An 8,687-nucleotide genomic window follows, 5' to 3' on the forward strand; every position below is an offset into this window, starting at 1 on the left:
TACTGATACACAGGGAGTTTTGATTGGGGAGTTGGATGAGGATGAGGATGAGGTTATGGTTGAGAATGCTTCTATTTTTCCGTAGATAGAGAAGAGGGTTCAGCCTATGCATTATGCTGAAACTGATGAGCCTGTCTTGATACCGCGTAGTCACTTTTTGCGGAGTCATTGGGCTAGGGCAACTACAGAGACGATGGTACAAATTGGAGAGAAACATGTGCCTTATGTTGCTTTGGTGGATCATGGTTCAGAGATTAATCTCATAGTTCATGGAGTTTATGAGAGTAACAGATGGCCTATGGATGAAGAGCATGGGTGGCATATGAGAGCTACCAACAACACTATAGGTGATTTGTATGCTGCCTGTCCCAGTGTCAGGGTTTCTATTGGTGATGTAGAGGAGGATTTCCATTTCTTTGTGCAGGATTCATGCTCTTATCCTATAATTCTTGGACAACCATTCATCACAGAGATGTGCATGGAAACAAAGGTAATGGATGATGGATCTGCTTATGCATGGATTCGCAATAAAGATGGCATGAGAGCAGTTCAGTTTATGACTGTTTGTGTGAACCATGTTAGAAACAGGGATACTCTCAGAGATGCACCTTTGCCCACTGTGAGGGATTTGGGTTTTCATTAAGTACCGCCATTTCGCGAGACGACGGTGGTACAGAGCAGAGGAGATTGGAGTTCTCGCCTCCTGGCAGCAGTGTTTTCTCCTCCGATTTTGTTGGGATTTCAGCAAACAATTCAATGAGCTATCTGAAGACTTCTAAGTTGCCTAGAGCTTCCAGGCAGTACATATGTAGGAAGGAGAAAATTTTGAAAAATGTAGGAATTTTAGAGGATGATGAGCATATAGATGGGATGTATGACTGTATGATTTGTGCAAATACAATGACAAAGATGGAAAATATGCCGAAAACTGATATGTAGAGTTGTCACAGTAATGTATTAGTGCAATCCCTGGACATGTTTCATGAAATTGCAGATTTTGTGTCACAGATTGAGTCAAAGGCTGAGGTGGCTCAGCAAAAAGAGTTGAGTGCTGAAGAAATTCAGCAAACAGAGTTTTCGGCTGATTATGATTAGCTTATAGAGACACAAAGGGCTGAAAACTTTTTGCTAACAGAGTTTACTGCTGAAATATTTCAACATCCAGAGTTTAGGGCTATTCCTATGCAGTCCATAGAGTAGAGGGCTGAGAATATTCAGCCAATGGGGTGCAGAATTGCTGATTTACAGCAAGATTTGAGTAATGCAGAGGTTCATAATGAAGCCAGGGTTGACACGAAATACAAGACTGTGGATAAAAAGGTGAAGCCGGTAGCTGTACCGCTTCCACCTGACAGTGATCAGCAAATAGAGAGGGCTGCCAAATAGCCAATTTTGAGGAATCCGGAGCATATTGGCCATAAATTTTCAACAGAGACTCTTGCTGAACTGAAAATTGGAAATGGTGATTTCTTGCTACCTATAGAGAAGCAATGCTTTCAGGAGATGCTTGAGCAACATGGAAGGGGGTTTGCTTTTTTCCCACATAAGATTGGATGTGTGAATCTGCATATTGTTGCTCCTATGGTGATCTTTACTATTTCTCATATTCCATGGAACCTGCGACCTATTCCAGTGCCTAAGGCACACCTACCAAAGCTGATTGATTTATTGAATGAGAAAATCAGGATGGGAATTCTTGAGCCTTCATCTGCACCATACTCAAACAGGTGGTTTACAGTTCCAAAGAAGAATGGAACTCTCTGATTTATACAGGACATGCAGCCAGTAAATAGAGTTACTATCAAGAATGTTGGTATAGGTCCAATTGTGGATGAGTTTGCAGAAGCATTTGCTGGACGTGCCATCTATTCTTTAGGTGATTTGTATTCAGGATATGATCAGTTTCAGCTGGCTTTGGAAAGCAGGGACATAACCACCATGAGAACTCCTATTGGGCTTGTCAGGATGTGTACCTTGCCTCAAGGTGCCACTAATTCTGTTGCGCATATGATGAATGCCATGCATAAGATCCTTCATGATTACATACCTCAGCTTACCATGCCTTTCTTGGATGATGTGCCTATTAAGGGGTGTGCAAAAGAAGAGAAGAATGAGAGTTTAAATGAGTAGGGATGTAGATACTTTGTGGCTGATCATATTTCAGCTTGTGAGAAGATTTTGGCCAGATTAGAAGAAGTGAACTTGACACTATCAGGGCAAAAATCTATTTTTGGAGTGAATGAGGTTGTCCTTGTTGGACATATGTGTGGATATTATGGTAGAAAACCCTCACTTGATAAGATGGATGCTATAGGCAAGATTACGGAGTATTGTTCTACCACTTCAGAGGTACAGAGATTCATTGGAGCTTGTGTGTTTTATATGATTTGGATTCCCCATTTTGCACACATAGTAAATTGTTTATATTAGCTGCTTCAAAAGGGGCAGAAATTCTATTGGGATGAGAGCCACACTAGAGCCATGTGGAAATTGAAGAAGTTATTGCAGATTGCTCCTACTATCAGGAAAGCGGATTATAATTGCGGAAGGCCTATTGTATTGACAGTTGACACTAGTTCAATTGGCATAGGTTGGGCTGTGGGTCAAGATGATGCAAATGGAAACAGGTATGCTATTCGGTTTGGGGCGAAAGTCCTAAATGAGAGACAGAGGAGATATCCGCAAATCAAGATGGAGTTACTGGGGATTGTTACGGCTCTCAAATGTGACAAGGAGTACTTTATTGGAGCTTCAGTTGTGGTAGAGACAGATTGCTTGCCATTGATTGGTATGATTACGAGTTGCTCTACTCCGAATATAGCTATGTTGAGATGGATTGCATACATCAAGTCATTAAATCCGGAATTTAAACACATAGCAAGAAAGGATAATCCAGTGGCAGATATGTTGTCTAGAGCCAGATATGATGATGAGGAAAAACTACTTGCAGAAGAGGATGATGCAAAAATTTCAGCCACTATGGTTGATCATGTTTGCCATGTCTATGATATTGTGGCTTTCATAGAAGAACTCTATGTTGGAGATTGGTTGCAGATTGGTAAGTACCTTAGTACACTAAGCAAAAGAGATGAATGGACAGATGAAGAGTTCAAGAAGATCAGAAGGAAAGCCTATGGTTATTTTCTCAAGGATGGATTTCTTTGGAAGCATCCGAAGAAAAGAGGTGGATTACCTTTGCGGGTTGTCTGCGATAGAGAGACACAGTTACAGGTGATGAGGGAGTTTCATGAGAGTCCTTGGGCTGGTCATAGAGGAGTGTGGGCTACTTATGAGAAAATCAAGGAGAAATATTGGTGGAAAGGCATGTATAGAGATGTTTATCACTTTGTAGAGACTTGCAGGGACTGCCAGATGTATTCGGTAGTACGTCATCGAGATGAGCTTCATCCGACCTATCCGCTATGCATTCATTATAAGTGGGTAGTTGACTTGGTTACTATACCTATGGGTCTATGGCAGATGAGGTATATTGTTTTGGCTAGAGAGGATCTTACCAATCATGTTGAGGGCAGATCTTTGAGAACGAAGACCACTAGTGCAGTGTATAAGTTCTTATTGGAAGAAATTTTCTGCAGGTATGGCTGTGTGGATAAGATCACTGCGGATCGCGGTGAATTGGATGCAAATGAAGCTAGGGAGTTTTTCTCTCAACTAGGAATCAAGTTAGCTCTAACCACAGCATACAGTCCAGAGGGAAATGGGAAGAGTGAAAGAGGGCATCCGCCGATAGTGAAAGCATTAGCCAAAGCATGCAAAGGACTAATTGGAGAATGGCCGAGACTTCTACCATTTGCTTTGTGGGCTAATCGTACGACTCACAGTGTTACTACAGGATATATGCCTGCAGAGTTGATGTATGGTCAGAAACCTGTTATGCCAACTGAGACTTGTGCTTTGACTTGGTCAGTTTTACCTTGGCAAGAGGATTTGATGAGAGAGGAGCTCTTAGCTCTTCGGATTCGACAGTTGGAGAGAAGACCAGAGGATATTCAGCTAGCTATTGACAGGTTGAAGGTTGCTAGACTAAGAAATAAGGACAGGTTTGACAGCAGGCATCGCTTGCGGCCTAGAGCAATAGAACAGGGAGATTGGGTATTAGTCTTTGATAGCAGCCTTGAAAATCAACATACTGCACTTCGGAAGATGGTGAAAAGATGGTTTGGGCCATACATAGTCATACATGTCTTTGATAATGCAACATATGAGCTGACCGAATTGGATAGAACAGTGCTTAGAGTGCCTATTGCGGGAAAAAGAATCAAGATTTTCAAGAAAAGAGATGATGAGGATTATGCATTGGAAGAATTTGCAAGAGAAGAGCAACGAGAAGAAATTCCAATAGAAGAGATAGATGATATGACAGATAATCTTGTTGATATACCGGAAATGCATAATGAAGAGATTGATCTGTTTGTGGATCTTGATGATAACGATCATGGGTAGTTGGCCCATCCGGAGGATGTGCAGGATTAGAGAGGGTGGATGTCGTATTGCTGCACATTCGAGGTGTGAAATCCACCCAAAAGTTGTGTGTGGGATTTGATACTTTGTACATATTTAGTTGTTGTGTTTATACTTTTGTTCTGCGTGAAAGAGGGTTTGGTGCAAGAGGAACTTATCAATAATTCTCTAGTTGGCATGTCTTGCCAAGTGGTCAGTCAACCTAGACGAGGAGGTTTTGATCAACAGCTCATAGGAGCTTTGGGAGATGTGGCTGAGACTAGCACAGACTCTGAGATTGGTTATGCATATGGTGCTTTCATATTCGTAGGTGTGGTTGGTGGAGTTCTTTGTGAAGCTCAATATTTTCAGAATGTCATGCATGTTAGCTTCCGCATTAGATCTTCTATGATTGCTATTGTATATTCCGTAAAACATTATGGTTGACTCATGAGGGAGAAGAAGTTTGTCAAGAGAAACTTAATGGCTGGAGGAAGCTCACAAGTGGGTACAATAAGTGAGGATGAGCTTTTGAAGTATAATGGAACAAATCTGGAACTTCCCGTCTATGTGGCGATAAAGAAAAGAATTTTTTATGTATTAAAGGCTAAGAACTTTTATGGGGCTGGAGGTGCTTATGTTGTTTTTGCTGGCAAAGATGCCAGCCGTGCTCTTGCAAAAATGTCTGGCAAAAAGGGGGAAAGATGTTTTTTTTGGGATGGAATTTGGCAGAAAGGAAAAGCTCCTGCGATTATAGGCTGTAGGGCTTTATTGGTCGCGGAAGAATAGCTCTGACAGGTAGGGATGCTTGTACATGGAATTCAATGATTGGAGTTAGGTGTTCGAGAGCCCACGAAATCAAAATGTTATATTGTGGAATGCGATGCTACGGGGATACATTGAACAAAATCAGCACAAAGAAGCCCTTTGCTGTTTGAGCAAATGATTCAACGAGGAATGCTACCAGATAGTGGTTCTATACTTCCTATCATAAAAGCTTGCATTGGCATGAGAGCATCTAATGAGGCAAGACGAATTCATGCTTATGTTATGGAAAAAGATCTAGAGGCAGATGCGACTGTAGGAAGGGCTCTAGTAAGTATGTATGCCCACTTGGGTAGTGCATAGGATGCTCAGCTTCACTTTGATAAGTTGCCAATGATGGATGCCGATGGACAATGGATCAAGGCTAGAAGGATGGCCCTGTGAGTGTGGGAGGAAAGGGAAAGTCGGGGGCATTCAGCACGTGGTCATGGATTACACCCTGCCTGCATTGAAGTTGCTGGTGGCGCATCTTCTTCGCTTCGCCAGGTCAAAAGATCTTCTAGGTTCTCCTCCCGTCATGGCACTGGGCAACCTAGTGTTTCTACGCGCTTAGTTGCAGGGTGTTCTGGTGGCAGGAATAGAAGCTGATCGCAAGGTGGTAGACGATGGAAGTGGCATCTTTGAGCTCCTCCTCCCTAAGGAATTCCAGCAGAAACCATGGAAAATTGGGATGTATGTGCTCGTTGTGAGAGCTTATGTTATCAGCAATGGCAGAACCCTCCACATTACCACAGGAATTTCTAGTATGTTTGACAAACGTATCTCCCTCCCAGAAGAAATTCTGAACTTAATTTTTGTATCTGCTTCAATTCTTGTTTGAAGATTATTCATTGATGATCTTGAAACTACTTCCACGAGTCCTTATTTCTATGGCAAAGAGAGCATTGTTATCAATACATGTGGCAGTAATTAGCATCGACATCATTGATATGTGATTAGAGAAAGGAGAGAAGCACAAAATCGACTGTTAGAGGACATCCTGCAACCATACAGCAGAAGAGCTTAATCAAGTTGACCAATGAAGTCGATGTGATGATCCTTTTGCTTTGGAAGCCTTTCATGGTGCTAGCCATGTATTTGTTATCATATTTTTCCTTCTGAATTGGTTCTGCTTTATCATTGCAGCAGTATGCTTTTTTACAGGTTCTAATCAGAATGCAAACATATAAGATACTATACCTATTACATAAGTGATGGAAGACAATCTCAGTGTTTTGGAAAGATAAGGGTATTTTGTACAACCTACAGTTGTGGAAATTTATCATGATGCATCCATTGTACAAGAGGAACTTTTTGAACCTGTTCTGTATGTGTTCAAATTCCAGACTTTGGAAGAGCAACAGCAATGAATAATTATAAACCACAAGGTTTGAGCAGTTCAATCAAATTGTCATGATTTGAAGAGCTATTCTCAGTTTTCATATTGCTCTTGAGAGGGTGGAATAGTTTTGTCAACTGTTGCAATCACAAATACTTGGACTCTAATAAGAGCTTGTATACATGGCATGGGTCAATTGCATAGATCACATGTGGTTTGTTATGATGTTTCTCTATGCTCAGAGATAACTTGGCAGTAATACAATTGTTACTTGGCATCATATTTGTCTTGATTACTTGCTTCGATTGATCTTCTATCTTGGAATTTCTCAAGAACCTCTGTGGTTGTGACTTTGCTTTTGAAAACCCTTCGACAACGACCTAGTGAATACTTGATTGAATGAGATAAAATATAGATATTACCAGCGAGAACGGAGGCCTGCTCACCTGAGCACTCTCCCAATCCCAGAAAGTCATGCATCGTCCACATGAGAATGGCTCGAATGTTGACTGACCGACCGCTGACCATCGCGCCTGCTCATATCTTACACAGTGACCCCCTCCTCCCACAAAATCTTAAGCTCATCAACTAATGGACGAAGATACACGTCCATATTTTTTACTTTGTAGCGGCCTGGGACGAGCAAGCTAAGGATGAGATGTCCTTTCTTCGTAGAAAGTCATGGAGGGATGTTATAGTTGACAAGGACTATAGGCCACACACTGTAAGAAGTTGAGCATAGACCAAATGGGTTCACGCCATCCATTGCGAGACAGAGCCGAAGATTCCTTGGTTCTCGTGCAAAGCTTGGGAAGGTAGAGTCAATGTGAATCCATGCGCGCGAATCCGCTGATATTCGTTGAACTCCATCTGTGGACCTATTCTGCACATGCCACGTTGTCAAGCTTGCCATGCCGGACGTACGAAACATGTGGTTTATGCGGGGGATGAGCGGAAAGTGTCTGATAACTTTTTAAGGGATGGTTTGCCCTTGCAAATCCTATCGATACCTATGAGCACCACACTTTGGACATGTCTCCATAGTCTCGTATTCTTCTCGAAACAATATGCAATCGTTGATACATGCATGGATGTTATTGCAGTCCATGCCAAGTTTTCGTAAAACATGTCATGCATCATCACGAGACTCAGGCATGGTATTTGCAAGTGGTAATATATGATATTTCAATAACCTGAAAAAAATCATAAAACACCTTGAAAAAGCACAAATGTTTGTAATAATAGTGTCAAAAAATAATAATCAATGAAGCCTATGTGCAAGGTACCTGAATAACTCGGTCACACTCGTATCGCTCCACCCGTATTTTGCTTGCACACTTAAGAGTGCAAGCAATGTCTTCAACCGAGATACTCGGCACCCATCATATAATGGTATGGATGCTTCCTCTCTAAGCGGATCAGATGTCTCAACATCCATGGGAATCAATGCATCGATCATTGCCTCCATCTCAGGCTCCAAGATTGTAGGTAGGTCTAGAAGGTTGTCTGTCTCCTCTAACATTGACGGTATAGATTGGCCTTGTGAGTGGTGGATTGGCTCCTGCACTCCATCCATTGCATGCCCACGAACTCTTCTAATTGGCCGCAAAGGGTGCACTCCCCCTTAGGACAAGACATCACCTCCCTGGATAGAAAATTTGCCAACAAGACCCAATCTTATTGTGTATGGTTTTCAATTAGCTTGCGAGTACAATGCATGATTAATATTAACTTCAAATTACCGTTTGCTGAAAATCCGCAATCGCCTGATCAATGATCTCAGATTGAAACTCACCAAATCGTCTTACGTGTTCTATAGACAATTGGCGTTTTCGTCTAATTGCCAACTTGCATTGAGAGCAAGGACATGGGACACGCTGATTAAGATACGTCTCACGATCTTGAACAATAAGACCTTCTTCGTTTTCCATCTTATCTACATTACAACAAACGAGGCTCAAATGGATAGCTTTATGGAGATGTATGTCAAGTTGCAAGTTGACCATAAGCTCTTGCTTGAGAGGTTTTAGCCTTTGCAAGAGCTTGAGAAGCAAATTTTGTAAAACATTGAGATTAATATTGA

This window comes from Lygodium microphyllum, chromosome 1, assembly GCF_053477565.2.
Source record: "Lygodium microphyllum isolate KBCC chromosome 1, Lygodium_microphyllum_v1.1.10, whole genome shotgun sequence".
NCBI classification, from domain to species: Eukaryota; Viridiplantae; Streptophyta; class Polypodiopsida; order Schizaeales; family Lygodiaceae; genus Lygodium; species Lygodium microphyllum.